Here is an 18,839-nt window from a genome sequence, read left to right on the forward strand (position 1 = left end):
ATAATGAGATATCTTGGGGATGGGACACCAGCCTAAACACAACTCATTTGTGTTTCATATACACCTTATATACATAGCCTGAAGGTAACTGCACAATATTTTAAGTAACTCTGCGCATGAAACAAAGTTTGGACTGCGTTTTGACTATGACCCATCATATGAGGCCAAGTGTGGAACTTTCCTCTTGTGGTGTCACACCAGCGCTCAAATAATTTTGGATTTTAAAGCATTTTGGAATTCAGATTTCAGATTGGGGATACTCAACCTGTAATATCTCTTCTGAATATAGATGCAAAAATCCTCAATAAGATCCTTTTGTAGTTCATGAATGTGATGATTGGGCATTCACGTGGATGTGTGAGTGCCACCCTCGAACTTTGTTTCAACATTGGCACATTATGCATCCGACTTGAAAAAACAAATTCTCAATAAAATACTAACAAACTAAATTTAGCAACATATAAAAAGGATAGATATCATGACCAAGTAGGGTTTATTCAGGAATGGAAGATTGATTCAACATAAAAAAATTCATCAATGTAATACACGATATTAACAGAATAAAGGACAAAAACCACATGATCATCTTGCTGGGCACAGAAAAAGCATTTGATGAAGATCCACACTCTTTCTTGATTCACTCAACAAGCTAGAACACATTATCAAACTCCCCTCCTTCAACTTGATAAAGGCCATCTACAAAAATCCACAGGTAACATTGTACTTATTGGTGGAAGACTGAATGCTTCCCCTCTAAGATCAGGAACAAGTGAAGTGTGGCCACTCTCATCACTCTTGTTAAACATAGTGCTGGAAGTTCTAGGCAGGGAAAAACGGCAAGAAAAGGAAGTAAAAGGCATCCAAATCGCAAAGAAAGAAGTTAAAATATTTCTGTTAACAGATGGCATGATCTTGAAAATCCTAAGGAATCCACAAGAAAACTATTAGAACTAATAAACCAGTTCAGCAAAGTTTCAAGATACAAGATCAGTGTAGAAATTTTTTACAATTTTCAACTGCTATTTGCTCATTCTAAATAAGTTTACCTCCATGGACATATACGTATGAAGAATCCAGGGGAAAGGTTAATTGGACGGCTGTTAATCACAGCCAAATTTAGCACATCTGCTCTTAGTCAAAATACATTCAAATACATTCAAATAACAGCTGGCATTGTGGAGCACTTGGTATGTGGTACATATCATTCATGTGCCTTATGTGTACTGACATAGTTACATGTGGTCACACCAAGTATCATCACCATTTCATAATGGGGAAAACTGAAATAGAAAATGGTTAAGTAAATTGGTCAAAATCACATACCTAATCCCAGCGCTTTGGGAGGCTGAGGTGGGAGGATCATGAGGTCAGGATTTCAAGACCAGCGTGACAAACATGGTGAAACCCCGTCTCTACTAAAAATACAAAAATTAGCCAGGTATGGTGGCATGTGCCTACTACTCAGCTACTCAGGAGGCTGAGGCAGGAGAATCACTTGAACCCGGGAGGTGGAGGTTGCAGTGAGCCGAGATTGCGCCACTGCACTCTATCCTGGGCAACAGAGCGAGACTCTGTCTCAAAAAAAAAAAAAAAAAGAAAAAAAGAAAACACTAAAGCCGGGATTCTCTATATTTTTTTCCTCATAAGATCCTGAATGAGTTTATCTGAAGACGATAAGATAAAGAACGCTAGACTGAGAGTTAAACAAGCTCTCTGGGGCTTTCCTGTGGCTCTTCCACTAACGAGATGTGTGACCTTGGATGAGCAATTTCCCTTTTCTGAATCTCTGTCTCCTCATCTCTAAAAAGAGGGAGTTGGACTAAATGACAGCTAAAGCGTCCTACAACCTCTAATTCTCTCACACTGGATTTACTCTACACCTGGTTTCTGAATTACAAACTCTCCCTTTTCCAGGAAAGATGAAAGGACCAGGGGAGGACAGACACTTACTTGTCATGACAAGAGATAGGAGAAACTGAAGCAGGACAGCATGTCATTTGCACAAGTTGCTGCTTCAGCCAGTGATGGGTTTAGGTGAGGAGCATGGTTATAATTAGAGCAGCAGCCAGTCCTGAAGGTTCTGCCAGCCTCCTCCAGCACAGCTGGGCCTGCCGACTGCACATACAGGAATCTGAGAGGCTGTTCTGGCCTTGAAAATGATCCTTCTTAAAAGGATTTTCCTCCTTCCTCGAGGGAAAGAAAACCTATTGATATAAAACTTCACTTCCCATTCAGTTTCCCCTGCTAAATGCCACTCCAGTAGAGATTGAGTGTTGATAAATACAGGGGAAGGAAAAAGTCGTAAGCTGAGCCTGGTCACATTGCCCCTTGTGATATCGTTTTATTTTTAACTTCGCAACACTTGGACTATTTCTGTTGAAGTTTTCGCTCCTTTCCCTGCCTTCCCAGCAGAACTCTGTCCTCTACTGCAGCTGATGCAACCCAGCCACCTCCCGGCAATCCACTTACTTGCAATCAAGGGTTCAGGTGCAAGCAGATGCTGACTCAGCCTGTTCCATTAAGGTAAGCATTCAAACAGGAGCAGGTGCACCATGACGAGGACATTCAGAGGTGAATATGCAGATGAAGCTGAGCCGAATATCACTTTTGTGTCCTGTGGAAGAGGATTGTTAAGCAAATTAGTTATATAAAGATGTGGGGGAAAGGCTGGCACTGAGAATGAGATCCAGCCATGTGTAAATTTCTGTTTCCAATTCAAGAGCAGGTAGAGTACTTGCTTTCTGACAGCTTAGGTTCTTTCTTCTATAATCAACCAGAGTAGTTATGATATCTGTAAAGTTACAACATGGTGATGGGTGGGGGGATCTGGGGGAGTGGAGGAGGTGGTGAGGAAACAAGTGGAAGGCCTAGAATCCAGGATTTCTATTTCCTTTTCTTTCTTTTTTGAGACAGTCTTGCTCTGTCACCCAGGCTGGAGTGCAGTGGCACCATCTTGGCTCACTGCAGCCCCTACCTCCCAGGTTCTAGTGATTCTCCTGCCTCAGCCTTCCGAGTAGCTGAGACTACAGGCACACAGCACCACATCCGGCCAATTTTTGTATTTTTTTAGTAAAGATGGAGTTTCACCTTGATGGCAAGGCTGGTCTTGAAATCCTGGCCTCAAGTGATCCGCCCACCTCAGCCTCCAAAAGTGCTCGGATTACAGGTGTGAGCCACTGTGCCTAGCCCAGAATTTCTATTATTTATTTATTTACTTATTTATTTATTTAATTCATTGTTATTATTTTTTTGAGACAGACTCTCACTCTGTCACCCAGGCTGGAGTGCAGTGGTGCAGTCTCAGCTCACTGCAACCTCCACCTTCTAGATTCAAGACAGCCTCCTGTTTCAGCCTCCTGAGTAGCTGGCACTACAGGCCTGTGGCACTACGCCTGGCTAATTTTTGTATTTTTAGTAGAGACGGGGTTTCACCATGTTGGCCAGGCTGGTCTTGAACTCCTGGCCTCAAGTGATCCACCCGCTTCGGCCTCCCAAAGTGCTGAGAGTACAAGCATGAGCCGCTGTGCCCGATCAGAATTTCTATTTTCTGAAGTCTAAATGCTGTGATCTTTTCTCCAGTCAACATTTGCTATGTTTGTTTGCAAGTCATTCTCATGTAGCTTAAAATTTCGTCTGCTGTGTCATACTACTGGTTAATAAGCACAACTGTATTTTCTGTATGTACTATTTAAACTCCGCAGAATTTAAAACCTTTTTTTCTCCAACGATATTCTCTAAGTGTGGCCCTCTTCTCCCCAGCTCTCTTGAGTCCAAAATGCATCCATGAAATACAAGTGAAATATTTTTCAAGTTGAAAAACTTATATAGGCTTATGCAACAAAACCAAAGATTGTTACAAGCTTGAACAATTTTGCATATTCAGAGGGATAAAAGTAAAATGACTAATGACGCTTGAGGTATCAAACGTTATAACTTTAGACAGTGTCTCACTTCTGGAATAACTGTATAGTGTTGCATGCACTAAAAATTGGCAAGGTAAGAGAGCAGTGTTTATTTTCTTGTTTTTCACTGGTTCAAAGTTCAGCTAAGGACATCCTGGGAAGTGGCCTATGCAGCAAAAGGGATTCTGTACACTCTGACCTTTGATGTGTACAGGCTAAAGCCACCGATGCCAAGTAAAAGGAGACCTAAAGTAACTATTCAGATACCTTAACTCCTGGTTCCTTCCTGCCTGTCTCTGTAACCTCCATATGTACCCCAAGACTCTGCTATAGGTGTCTGGGTTATCATTATGCCTGTTTCCTGGGCACAAGCAAATTCACTGTGTATAATCACCTAACTTCATTTAATTTTTCTAGGGCTTCCACAGCACCAAGGTCTCCAAGGTGTATGCTGGGGTGCTGTCCTGGTGAAACTAGGGTGTGTTGGCTTACAAGTAACCAAGCAGACAGGTTGAGTCCCAGCTACCCCTAGATAATCCAGTTACTTTAGCACTATCTTGGCCAATACAACAGTAATTTAATAGAATAGTACTGATACATAAGCACCAGATATAAGAATTAACTAGCTAATTCAATAACTAATAAGTATAAAGGTAGAGAGATTTCTAGTATAGGTGGAAAACTTCAGATTGCGAAGTGGAATGGATCTGGGAGAGGGTGGTTATGTTTTAGGATACAGTGAAGGTACTGGAATCGCAGCGTCAAAGCCAAGGATTATGGAACCCAATGTGGGAATTAGCCTCAGCAAATTGATTGTGTTAAAATCTCAAGAAGGCAAAGAGATTACTTTAATAATTAACTTTATACATTTTCTTTCCCTACAATTAAATATCCATAGCAGGGAAACAGGTCAACAATGCATAATTAAAGTAACTAATTAATTGGCTGGTTAATAGGTTAAGAGTTAAAAATATCTTTGACCTTTAACTTTTAACCTTGTCATTTTCACTGAAGTTAAAGCTCAGAAATAAATCATTATTGCCAGCGCCAGCCACATGAGGAGGCAGAATAGTTTAGTTACTGACATCATGTGAGGGGTGCTGAGAGGGCCCCTTGCCTAAAAATATCTCCCTGACATCAACCCTGTTTGCCTACTAACTTTAAAATTATAGAAGAGAATGTTAAAACTATTATCTGTTAATCCCATTCTCTTTTGCTTGAGTCAGTGATTTAAATACACCTGCTATATGTGTTAGCATGACTTTGTTGGCCAGCAACACTTGGTCACCACCTCCTCCTCCTTCCACGCTTCGTCCTCCTCTGCCCTTGGTACCATCTAAGCTGCCAACATGTCTTGGCTGTCACCACTCAGGTAGCTTTGTGTGGTGCTGTGATTTCTACAGACTCTCTCAATAAAACATCAAAGCACAATAGAAAAAAGGCACGTGACTAGAGCCAGAGACTCTGGGAGCATAGGCAAGACATTTCACTTCTCAGAGCCTCAGTTTCTCCTCTAGGAAACAAAGAGGTTAAAACAGACCCTTTCCTTTCAAAATGAGGTCCTTAGACCATCAGCTTCATCTGGATTTTGTTACAAGGGAAGAGTCTCAGGCCTCACCCTGGTCCCACTGGATCAGAATCTGCATTTTAAAAAGGCTGCCCGGGTGATTCCTTTGCATGTTGAAGTTTGAGAAGCTATGGAATACGGATTTCTTATTATCTGCCTGATCCAGATTTCGGATTCTATGCCTGCCAAGTGTTTAAAAGAACATGTACTTTAATCCCCTGCAAACAATCTGGCAGTGCTCAGAGCATCTATTATAAATCCAGCCTACTGAGGTCTTTTCTTCAATGAGGTCTACATTAACCTAAGTTGAAATGATTTCCTTTTCACCTTAAAAAAAAAGCAGCCCCAATTAGCATACATCTGACATCACTCTACTTTCTTCCTAAATTTGTTTCAAATTACTCTCGCAGCTTTTAAAATGCTGCCTTTTTAAGGGTTCAGTTTAATTCAGTTCAATCCTATTCAATGTTCATTGACTGAGTGCTGGGGGCAGTGTTGGCTCTACTCACTCTCAGTCCCTAGAAGCCCATTTGGTGGGTCCTTAAGAAGTATTATCACCCTCTGTTGATATTCTGGTCAGACCTCCTTCCACTGCCTGCACACACCTCGCTGGTGACAACACTTGTGCCCATCATTGGAACCTCTCTCACCATTCTCACCATCACAGCAACTTTGCCAGGTTCTGCCAACTGCCAACCAATCACAAGAGAGAAGGCAAGTTGCAAGGACCACACTTTCCTTTTTTCTTAATGAGCAGAATAATGCAGATGAGCAAAAAAATTTACAAATTTTGGCCTAGGAAATAAAGATGCCTTCAAGTTGTCTTTATGGCATCTACAAAGTTTCAGTCCTAAAGCAGTACTATTTGAATTCCTAAGTGCTTAAGGAATGGCTCGTGGTGATTAAAGGGGGCCGAAAGTGGGGGGATGTGTGGAGGCTTACATTCTTAAAAGAGTGAGGAAATAATTTTTAAAAAATAGAATTTGAATATCATCAAACTGACAGTGGAATATAAGATACATTGGAGTGAGGGGGACTGAAAATGGAAAGGCCAGACACGGCTACAGGAGGGCAGTGGGAACACATGAAGGCCTGGGGGAGGGAGGTGACCATGAGAAGGACCTTCCTCTTAGAGTGACTCATCTATTACACACTCCCTATTTCATCTCATTGGATGCTTGTGCAACCCTATTGGTTATTACAGGCCCTTTTTTTTTTTTGAGACAGAATTTCACTCTGTTGACCAGGCTGGAGTGCAGTGGCGTGATCTCGGCTCACCGCAACCTCTGCCTCCCGGGTTCAAGTGATTCTTGAGCCTCAGTCTCCCGAGCAGCTGGGATTACAGGTGCCTGACACCACACCCGGCTACTTTTTTGTATTTTTACTAGAGACAGGGTTTCTCCACGTTGGCCAGGCTGGTGTCAAACTCCTGACCTCAAGGGATCCACCTGCCTTGGCCTCCCAAAGTGCTGGGATTACAGGTGTGAGCCACCGTGCCCTGCTTATAAACCCTATTTTTGAATTAATAAATTAGCTTTAGGTAGATTAATTTGTCAAAAATCACTCAGTTTATTCATGGGAGTGCTCACTGATTTACTTTATATTGGGGGTGTCAGGTAAGGACTCTCTGTGGAGGTAACATGTAAGCAGAAAACTAAGTGGCAAGAAGGAGTCCACAGAGCAAATACAGAACAAGAGGAAAATTCTCCTTGTAGAAAGAGCAGGTACACAGGCCCTGTGCTGGAATAAGTGACAAGACCAGAGCAAAGTGCATAAGGGCGGGAGGTCAGGCGAAAGAGCAAGCAAGGGAGAGCTCATACATGGCCTCATGGGCCAAGAGAAGGACTTCAGAGTTTATTTCCTTGTGAAGGGAATCCACTGGAAATTTTAAGTGGGGGAGTAATAACCTAGTTTTGTAAGTTGTGAAAAATTACGCTTTCTGCTGGTAAATATTGCCAATCCATTCTCCCCAAAATAGGAGCTTTAAAATTCCCCTGTCTTAGCAGTCAACATAATATGACTTAGATTTAAATACTCCAAATATTCATACAGAACTAGATTTTACTAGATGTGCTAGATGTAGTTTAAATGGAATATGAGTTGGTGGAAAGACCTGGTGTGTGAATTGAGACATGGTGCAAAATGGAAGGAGTAAGACTGATTATAAACCCATTGCACTACACCCGGATGAGCAAGGATGATGCCTGGCATTGGGCAGTGGTGGAGATGAAAAGAAGTGGGTAGAATTTGCCCACTCCTTTTCTAGATCTTTCGTCAAGGCCTTCCCACCTAACTGGCAATCCTCCCACCTTGGTCTCCCACAGTGCTGGGATTACAGGCATGAGCCACTGAACTGGGCCCAATTTACACCTTTCTGCGTCATCCACACAGCACCACAATCTGCATCAAATCAAGTTGCTGCCCCCTTGCCAGGTGCTAAATGCTTCCCTATTTCTTTAAAAAACAAGCTATGCCTCAGGCTCACACACCTGGTCCTTCCACCAGCCTGTTTCATTTAAACTACGTCCAGCACATTCCGTGTAGACCTTGGGACTATTTAAATCTAAACTATATTAGTTTGACTGCTAACTCCTCTAGACAGGGGAACTTTAAAACTCATATTTTGGAGAAAATGTGTTGACCATATATTTAACTGTAGTTCATTTTTAAGAGGATAGAACATACTGCTTGTTCAGACAAGAAGTAAGAATTTAAATGTGAACACAGGGGCCAGGCGTGGTGGCTCACGCCTGTAATCCTAGCACTTTGGGAGGCCGAGGTGGGTGGATTACCTGAGGCCCGGAGTTTGAGACCAGCTGGCCAACATGGCAAAACCCCATCTCTACTAAAAATACAAAAATTAGCTGAGTGTGATGGTGCATGCCTGAAATCCCAGCTACTCAGGAGGCTGAGGAAGGAGAGTCACTTGAACCCGGGAGGTGGAGGTTGCAGTAAGCCAAGATCGTGCCACTGCACTCCAGCCTGGGCAACAGGAGCAAGACTCTGACTCAAAAAAAAGAAAAAAAAAAAGTGAATACAAGGCATAGTAATTAAAAGGGAAATGGCACCTGGATAGCCATACTCTGTCTCAGGCATAGATTTTTTTGTCAACCTTTTCACAGTGAAGAGTTTCTATAATCTGAGTGCTTTGATCTAGTAGGTATTTCATTTTAAATATCAGAATCCATATTGTAGTGCATACACACACACACACACACACACACACGTATATATATATATATATTTTTGGAGACGGAGTCTCACTCTGGTGCCCAGGCTGGAGTGCAGTGGCACAATCTCCACTCACTGCAAACTCTGCCTCCCGGGTTCAAGAGATTCTCATGCCTCAGCTTCCCAAGTAGCTGAGATTACAAGTGTGCACTATCATGCCTGGATAATTTTTGTATTTTTAGTAGAGATGAGGTTTTTCCATGCTGACCAAACTGGTCTCAAACTCCTGACCTCAGGTGATCTGCCTGCCTCAGCCTCCCAAAGTGGTGGGATTACAGGCATAAGCCACCATGCCCTGTCTAAACATACATACATATATATACACACAGGATCTTGCTGTGTTGCCCAGGCTGGAATGCAGTGGCATGATCACGGCTCACTGCAGTCTCAATCTCCCAGGCTCAAGCAATCCTCCCGTGCCAGCCCTCCAAGCAGCTAAGACTACAGGCATGTGTCACACTTGGCTGATTTTTTTTTTTTTTTTTTTTTAGTAGAGACAAGGTCTTGCTGTGTTGCCCAGGCTGGTCTCAATCTCCTGAGCTCAAGCAATCTCCCATCTTGGCCTCCCAATGTGCTGGGATTACAGACATTTGCCACAGCACCTGACTTATGTAGTGCATAGTTTTTAACCCTACAACCTTCCCTTTCACAGTTATATCCTCTGAAATGCAAAGCCATTGGGCCTGGATGCTCCTCTTGTTTTCTGTACTCAGAGAGGGCAGAAATTTCTTTGGATATGATCCAAAGAAGTATCAAAATAATCACCATAAGGATGGAGGTGCTTCCTAAGGAAGGGCATCTGGCTCCTTTACAACCTGAAAAGATTAATACATGTGGACACTATTCTGTGCCCCAACTCTAGTGATGGGCTTGCATTTTCCCCAGACCATGTGGATCAAACACCTGTGTCTCCATGGGCCTTTGAGGACCAAGTGTGATGTAGCAAAGAGTATAGAGTTTGAAGACAGACAGGCCTAGGCCTCTTTGTGCCTCAGAATCCTTATTCATAAATTGGAAATGGTAGTACCCACCTCACATGGTTGTTGTGAGAATTAAATGAGGTGCTATGTGAAAGCATAGGAAAGGCACTAAAATTTCATTTCTCTGCCTCCGTGGCACCCAAAATGCAGAGAAATCTCTCAATCTAGGAAAGTCATACAAACCCCATGGGGGATAAGGATCCTGTTACTGTGCACAAGAACAGAGAAGATTGGGAGAACAGTGCATCTTCTATCGCAAGGCAACCAATGATATATCTAATTTGATCATTTTGGGGCAACACCAGTTGGCTCCTACTTAAGGTGATCAATCAACTGTCCAGGTTTGCCCGGGACTCAGGCATTTTCTGGGATATGGGACTTTCAGTGCTAAACCAGGAGAGTCCTAGGCAAACCAGGACAAATTGGTTATCCCACTTACCCAGCCATGATTAGACTATCGAGAGTTCCAGATTGACCCTTATATCAGTGAGAACAATTTCCCACACATACACAACAAAAGGCTCAGATGTGATTTGTTTATAGATGTGAGGCTATTTCATCTTCCCCCTTCCTTTCATTGCCAAACTTCTCTGGAGTGGTCTCCACTTACCGTGCCTTTCTGCTCTGCACATGTCCTCTCTCAAAGTCACTCATCGGGTGTAGCTCCAAAGCCTGGTAGGAGAGCTTTAAATAGCAACATGAAAAAAAAAAAAGCATCTTTGTTATTTCTTAAAGAGACATTTTCAAGTAACTTCAAGGAGCTGGAGAACAATAAGGCTGCACCACAAATGTTTCCAGCTTCAATAATACTGTTACCAAGAACCATACTCCATAGTGCTGAAGGGTAAGAAATGATAGAGCTTCAGAGTTAGTCACCAGTGTCCCTCCAGCCAGACACAGCCCTGCTGCTGGGGCAGAGTTCTCACTGCACACATAGAAGCACACCGAACTAGCCAGCCCTTCTTTTCCTTCCCAGGAACTGAGCACAACTTAATGACAGAACAGGCTGGCAAATATGAAGTTAGACATTCCTGGAGCTGGTAGCTTTTTTCACAGAGCATTATTCCATTTGTGATTTTCCCCTTCTTTCCCACCTAAAAAGCAGCAGGGGACTCTGAATTATCCAGACTTTGTCCTCATTGGTGAATTTCTCTTCTGAATAAAAATAGATGGCCACATTCTCTCAGCCAGGACAGGCCCTGCCAACAATGGAGTGTATGCTTAATAGCTTTTCCTTCCTCTACAAGCAAACAACACATTTTCAATGGCCAAGGGTCCCACTGCACAGCTAAAATGCCACACTTGCTCTGGCAAGAGCTCTTTGGGGACCTGCCATAAGCAGTGGCATTGTCATCATTGTTCTTAACTTTGCAGTATCATTTGAGGCCGTAGCTCACTTTTTCTTTGCATCTGTGACAACATAAGTCCTGACTCTTTTAGCTCTCTGATCTCTCCTTCTCTGGTTCTACTTCTTCCTAATTTCCCCCAAAGCCATCATACTTGGCTATGTACTTCATGGCTCCAATTTCTATTCTGTTTTTACTTTCCCACATATGGCTTCCTCTCTCACTTGTAAGTGGATACTTCACAAATCTGCATCTCCACATTCCAGTCCCTCATCTTCCCAACCATGAGATCTATCATCCTCTCAAGCAACTTGTATTAAACTTTCAGGACCCACCTTTCCTCCCCAAATTGTTCCCTCTTTAGATCTCTATTTTTCTCAAAAATTATAGCCAACATTCTTTCTTCCTGGTTCGAAATCTTGGCATCAACTTTGTTTCCTTTTTTACCATCCCAGCCAGAAATAAAAATGTGATTCTCCCTTTGTAATGTCTTCTATGTGTCTCATCTTGACTATTTTTACTGTCATTGGTCTCACCCATCCAAGCTTCCATCGCATTCTCTACACAGCAGCTTCTAACTCTAGGTCTTCCTACTCCATTTATTCCTCCAGTACTCTTACTTAACACCCCAATTACAGTGTTAAATGGCTCCCTATTGTGTATCAAATAATGCCAGATGCTTTAGCCTAATATTTAAAAATTTCCACGTTAAGTCCATAATGGACTCTTTTTTTTTCCAAAAGTGACCTGGAATATGGCAGGAATCTACCTCTACATTACATTGCATGTTAAGAGAACAGTAGCTGGACTCTTGGACCCAAAAGATGTGTTTCCTGCTGGATCCTATTCTGCTCCACCACGGTCCATTTTTGTCCATTCAGGCTTCTATAACAAAAGATTGTAGACTGAGCAGCTTACAGACAACAGAAACTATTTGGAGACTGGAAAAGCCAAGATCAAAATGCCAGCAGATTCTGTGTCTCGTAAGGGTCTTCTTGGGTCACAGACTGCCATCTTTTACTCCTGTCCTCATGTGGTGGAAGGGACAAAGGATCTCTCTCGGGCTTCTTTTATAAGGGCACTAATTCTATTCATGAGGGTTTTACCCTGATGTCTTAATTGTTGCCAGAAAATAGTGTCCTGATCCAGACCCCAAGAGCAGATTCTCAGATTCCCACAGGAAAGAATTCGAGGCAAGTCACAGAGCACAGTGAAATAGCAAGTTTATTGGAAACTACTCTGTTACAGACTAGGACATCCTCAGCAAGAGGAGGAGCACTCCATCTTTTGTTAGTGTTTTATAGTTTCTTTTATAAGAAACTATAAAGAGGTAAATTAAACTTGGAATGTGCAGACATGCTCCGATGTGCTCACTAAAGGTAGTGGCTGTTAGTGTTATCAAAGACCATCAATCCTTTAACCTCAGCTTGCTCTTTAACATTATCTTTAAGCAAAGAGGGCTGCACTCTCAGGACATCTGGGCATTCTGCAGGCTTGGTGAGAGATGTTTTGTCTGGCCATAAATATTCTGTAATTATAAGTGGTGGTCAGCTTGGGATGTGGCTATTTTCAGACCATAAGTATTAACCTTATAGGTGCTTTGTGGGTGCCTCACTATTCACTGAAAGATGACATCACTCTGGTCATGGTTCTTTTTTATTTTATTTTATTTATTTATTTATTTTTTTGAGATGGAGTCTCACTCTGTCGCCCAGGCTGGAGTGCAGCGGCACGATCTCAGCTCACTGCAACCTCTGCCTCCCCAGCTCAAGCGATTCTCCTGCCTCAGCCTCCCAAGGAGCTGGGACTAAAGGCATGTGCCACCACACCCAGCTAATTTTTTGTATTTTTAGTAGAGACGGGGTTTCACCATGTTAGCCAGGATGGTCTCAATCTCTTGACCTGGTGATCTGCCTGTCTTGGCCTCCCAAAGTGCTGGGATTACAGGCGTGGGCCACCACGCCCAGCTCTGGTCATGTTTTATTAAGCCAGAGGCCTGGTAAATAGGGGTTCCTCTAACATATTTCTCCCTTCTGTCATGAGTGGACCCTTAATCCTAAGGGACACTGAAGGGCAGAGGTCAGTCTTCTGCAACCTCTTCCTGCTGAAAAAGGTCATTGATGTTAACTCTGCCTAACTTTAAGGGACCTGCCATGTTGGGAGGGGTCTTAACCAGAGGCAGCTTGAAGCTGTTGCAGTTAACTGGAGGAGCAATAGGTCTGCAGGTTTGTAGGTCACTCATAAGTTGATATCCTAAACATAGAAACTTATAAGAATTATAGCTATAATTATAAATCATGATATATGAGTACCATACATTGCGAATTAAGGATTAATAATAAGAATAGGGCCTAGTGAACCCTACATTCCATACAAAACATGCAGCAACAATAAAATCCACAACATAAAGCTATGCCTATTCCAATTATTATAGCCGGGGTGACAAAGGGAACTTTTTCCACCATGATGGCCCTGACCCAAACCACAATGTTAGCCATTATCTAAAGAAAGTGTGGGATTAGAGATGGCTTTAATTTGTTGATGCATATCTGGAGGGCCAAAGAAATATTGTCTGAGTTATTTGGGATATATATACAATATTTGATTCTGATAATAGCACAGGTTCCTCCCTGTGCCACAGTCAGAGTATCTAATGACATTCTGTTTTGCATGACAGCCTTACGCATATAATACCTTTCAGCATTTATAAAAGATATATCTCACAGGCTGTTACTTACAGCTCATGAGGTATCATTGGCAATGACCTCAACATGCCAGATAGCATCTTATAATCTAATAGACGGTAGGAAGAGTGAGGCCAAGTGGTTATACCCATGAAAAATGGATCTGGCCCACATACTGGTTATGTGGAGAAGGTTGGCTGGATTTATTTTTTATTTATTTATTTATTTTTTTGACACAGTCTCCCTCTGTTGCCGAGGCTGGAGTGTGGTGGCATGGTCTCAGCTCACTGCAACCTCTACTTCCCGGATTCAAGCAATTTTCCTGCCTCAGCCTGCCAAGTAGCTGGGATTACTGGTGCGCACCACCACACCCGGATAATTGGCCAGGCTGGTCTCAAATTCCTGACCTCAAGTGATTCATCCACCTTGGCCTCCCAAAGTGCTGGGATTACAGGCATGAGTCACCAGGCCAGCCCGGCTGGCTTTTTTAAATAGTCTTTGTCCAGTGACCTGGGGTCAAGATAAGCTTCACGTACAATGTCCTAGCCACCCAGAAGGCAATCACGGCCAAAGATTGGTGCCACATATTCAATGAGTTCCTAAGGGATGCATATCAGTTGGGTTTTGGTTGTTGCAACCAATCGGTAGCAGATAAGTCCATTTGTTGTAGGACTATGGTATGTTGGCATTGTCTTGCAGGAATCCATCCTATGACACAAGTAGCATTTGTCAGAGCATCAAGGGAGTGATTCCATTGTTCCTAACACAATGGGACTACCTGACTTAGGTGTCCTGCAGAGGTGATTAGCATAGAAAACCATCCCAAATCTCAAGAAATCATTCTTCAAAACTGGAGTTTTTGAGCTTTTTGGTTTGGATGTTTATCTTTGGGTCTAGAAAGGAGGTGCCCAGTGCAAGAAACTTTTCTGTGGTCTCATTTACTGAGAATGGCTTCTTATGCCCAGAATTGCTAAAATTGTTATTAATTGGCCATTGGGTTACATTGTTCCAAGTCAGGCCAGACGTCTGTGCTTCTGTCCATTGTTTAAGTCCCTCTAAGTATGTCTGTAAGTTATCTAAGCATGTCCCTGTGTGGGGGATATCCACCAGGGCAAGCCTGAGGTGCTAGAGAAGGGCAATAGCTCACAAATCCAGCAAGAGGACATCGGCATAGTCCTGTGCCCATTGTAAGAAAAGATTTGAACCTCCAGCAATAGTGAAATGAAGGATGGAAGCCCCAAAACAGATACGAATAAAAGAGAAGCTACGTTCTATAGTTATATCCTGTAAGGGCATAGATATTGCTTACCCACAGCTGGGACAGACTCATACCAGTAAAAGTAAAAGATGACCAGGAGGAGGATCAGGAAGACTAACCTTGCCCCCAAGCTTATCTAGAGCATCACTTTGTAGTAAGAAGCTGCCAAGGATTTCTCCTGAAGAGGAAGTGTAGACCTTCTACCGGCTCACAAGAGTAGACTAGATTAGCAGACTGGGTGTCAGAAATGTAGACCTTCTACTGGCTCACAAGAGTAGAGTAGATTAGCAGACTGGGCGTCGGTAGCTTGTGGGGCTCCATAAGAAACAGGTTTAATTCAAGACAAATGTACTTAACTGTGAATCCCCTGCAGTTTAACTGCTATTGGAGTGCTCAGAGCACTTGATATAGTCCTTTCCACATTGGGGAAAGCTGGTCGCTAGAGACCCTTCCATTCAAGTCTTTAGTAAGGTTAAATACCCTAGTTGAAATGAAACAGAATTTTCCTCTCATGTGGGGAGGGAAAGGCTTTTATATCCATATTCACACAATGCGTTTTGCACTTGTCCTAGATTGATAACGTATTTTTGTAATTAATGAATCATTTCATCTATTAGGAGATCTGCAGTTAGGAAAGGCCTTCCATATGTTAATGCAAAAGGACTTAATTATAAGTTTCCCTTTGGAGCAGCTCAAACCTGCGGTAAAGCTACAGGCAATAGAGATAGCTAGGTCTCTGATGTTTCCTGGCAAAAGTTAGCTGGAGTCCTCTTTAGCCTATGATTAACCCTTTCCACCTTTCCAGAGGATTGGGGTCTCCATGCAGAATGAAGATGATACTGGATTCCCAATGCCAAGGATAGGTATTGGGTTATGCCTGCCATGAAAGAGGGGCCATAGCTACTTTGCAATCTTTCCGGTAATCCAAACTGATAAATTATTTCTTTTAATAAACTTATAGATAGGCTTGGTGTGGTGGCTCATGCCTGTATTCCCAGCACTTTGAAAGGCCTAGGCAGGCGGATCACCTGAAGTCAAGAGTTTGAGACTAGCCTGGCCAATATGGTGAAACCTTGTCTCCACTAAAAATACAAAAATTAGCTGGGCATAGTGGTGCATGCCTGTAGTCCCAGCTACTTGGAAGGCTGAGGCAGGAGAATCGCTTGAACTCACGAGGCTGAGGTTGCAGTGAGCCGAGATCATGCCACTGCACTCCAGCTTGAGCGACAAGAGTGGAACTCCATCTCAAAAAAAAAAAAAAAATTTAGAGACCTCTAAAGCTCTTTTTTTTTTTTTTTTTTTGTGAGATGGAGTCTCACTCTGTCGCCCAGACTGGAGTGCAGTGGCACGATCTTGGCTCACTGCAAGCTCTGCCTCCCAGATTCATGCCATTCTCCTGCCTCAGCCTCCCAAGTAGCTGAGACTACAGGTGCCCGCTACCATGCCCGGCTAATTTTTTGTATTTTTAGTAGAGACAGGGTTTCACTGTGTTAGCCAGGATGGTCTCGATCTCCTGACCTCGTGATCCGCCCACCTCGGCCTCCCAAAGTGCTGGGATTACAGGCGTGAGCCACCACACCTGGCCGAGACCTGTAAAGCTCTTTTGGATCAAGTGGGAGAAAGCCTTAACCTAACCAGTGAAGGTAACAATAAACACCAGTAAATATTTGAATCCCCTACATAGAGGCATTTAAATAAAGTCTAGTTGCCAGACTTCGCCCAGATAGGTTCCTTTATGTTGGACAGGTTTAACTAGAGGTGGGGGCAATGGCTGGCTCCTTGGGTTTTTTTGGGCACAGAGCTTTCAGGCCGAAGTCATCTGTTTTAGTGTCTTGAAAAGTTTTCCCATAAATAAATAAGATATCAACTGAAATAAAGAATCCCTTCCCAAATGAGTGGAATTATGAAAATGCTTAACTATTTTACACTGATTGGCACTTGGCATTAGTAATTTATTATCATTAGCCAGCCAGAGGGGTCCCAGGCCAAATTGTGATCCCTGGCCCATTTTTGTTCTTCCTTGGAGTACACTGGCTTAGCTATGTCTGGGGCTGTGGGCACTACGATGCCCATAAGTGTAACTGGTTCTTTTAGTGCAGTGGCCTTGGCCCCCACATCCGCAAGGGCATTTCCTTTAATAATATCATCAAAATGTGCTCTGCAATGAATTTCAGCCATTTCTTTTGGCAGTAAAACAGCATCTAACAAGCTCAAAATATCTGAGTGATGTTTTCTGGGGGAGTCCTTAGCAGTGAGGAGTCCCCACTCTTTCCAAATGTCGGCATGACGGTGAAGCATTAAAAAGGCATGCTTGGAATCATCATAAATGTTAATTTTTACATCCTTTTCCAATTGCAGGGCCCTAGTAAGAGCAATTAGCTCAGCTTCCATCTGTAAACCATTCTGTCTCAGGATTGTTAAGGGGCTCATCTCTTAAGTTTGGCCAGCTAGAATAAATTTGCTCCATAACCTGTATGCAGGAATGGTTTAGAGCGTCTGTGGACCCTGGCAGACAAGCAGCTGGGTTTACTTGGCGAACTTTAAGAATTATGTCTGGTGTGTCTAACAATAAGGCCTGATGCTTTAATAAACATCCTCCCATCATCCACTGGTGCCCTTTAGCTTCTAGGACCCCCTGGACTTGGTGTGTGGTCAAAACCTCCAGGTGCTGTCCTAATGTTAGTGTATTAGCTTCATCTACCAGAAAAGCAGTAGCTGCAACAGCCCAAAGGCATCCAGGCCGTGCAGAAGACACATGGTCGAGTTGCTTAGAAAAATAGGCTACTGGCTGTGGAATATTCCCCAATTTTTGGACAAGAACATCCGAGGCCATACCTTGCTTTTTGGCCACATAAAGGAAAAATGGCTTATCCAAGTTGGGGATTCCTAAGGCTGGAGCAGAGCCCAATTTGGCTTTGACAGTATTGAAGTTTTGTCTGCAATTCTCATTCCAATCAAAGGGTTTTAATTCTGTCCTTTACAGAACCTCACATAGAGGCTTGAAATGTTTGCCCAAATCCAGGCACCCATAAATGGCAGAACCCAGCCATCCCTAAAAAGGCCCACATTGGTTTCTTGGTATGGGGCTCTTGAATGAGCTTCCTTCCATTCTGAGGCTATTGTTTGGGTACCAGAGGTTAAGATGCATCCCAAATTGATTCTGGAGGAGTGTTATAAATAAGAAAAAGAGAAACAAATAGTAAATAATGAAAAAATTTATTAAAAAAGACATATTCAAAATATTTGACTTTCTGAGTAGAAATCTGAGCCTTGTGTGGTGACACCCTATATCCACTAGTTCCCAGGAAATTTAGCAATTTAACAGTAGTATTATCCGAGTTCTCTGTAGTTGGGCTAGCAATGAGCAAATCGTCTACATACTAGATAATTGTGCCCTTTTGCAGTTGTAGATTCTTCAAGTCCTTAGCTAGAGCATTTCCAGACAAGTGTGGGTTATCCTGCAACCCTTGAGGGAGAACTGTCCAGGTTAGTTGTGAGGTTCAATGAGTATCTGGATCATTCCATTCAAAGTCAAACAGAGGTGTGGATCTGGATGCATTGGGTGCAGAAAAATGCATCCTTATCTTCCTTTTTTCTCTCCTCAGGGGAGAGGAACAAAAGTAACACTCGTTTGCTTTATGCTGTCTGAAGGTAACCCTGCCTTGCAGCCGAATCAATAAATTCCTCCCCAGTAAGGGGTAGGGCATGCAGGTAGTACTAAAACGCCATGCAAGAAAACCAGAGTCCCTGAAGGACAGCTTAAAGGATAAGGAAAGTGGCATTTCTGGGCTTGCCCATCAATGCCTGTACAGCTATAGAAGACAGGGCTCCATTATGCTGGGCCAGAACAAAGTAAACTGCTCCCGTATTG

At 42.9% G+C, this 18,839-nt stretch overlaps 1 protein-coding gene and 1 non-coding gene across 2 annotated transcripts in view; both read left to right on the forward strand.

Moving 5' to 3' along the window:
- Positions 1 to 309: 309 nt before the first annotated feature.
- Positions 310 to 410, forward strand: LOC129034452 (small nucleolar RNA U13). The gene has a single exon (XR_008501926.1). It is a non-coding gene; the product is annotated as a small nucleolar RNA U13 (small nucleolar RNA).
- Positions 411 to 2,399: 1,989 nt separating this feature from the next.
- Positions 2,400 to 18,839, forward strand: part of FBXO40 (F-box protein 40) — a 36,570-nt gene continuing 20,130 nt past the window's right edge. The window contains exon 1 of the mRNA XM_054481069.1: positions 2,400 to 2,523. The gene's annotated coding sequence lies outside the window, so the exon portion shown is untranslated. The remainder of the gene's footprint in view (positions 2,524 to 18,839) is intronic.

Source organism: Pongo pygmaeus, chromosome 2 (assembly GCF_028885625.2).
Source record: "Pongo pygmaeus isolate AG05252 chromosome 2, NHGRI_mPonPyg2-v2.0_pri, whole genome shotgun sequence".
Taxonomy (NCBI): Eukaryota; Metazoa; Chordata; class Mammalia; order Primates; family Hominidae; genus Pongo; species Pongo pygmaeus.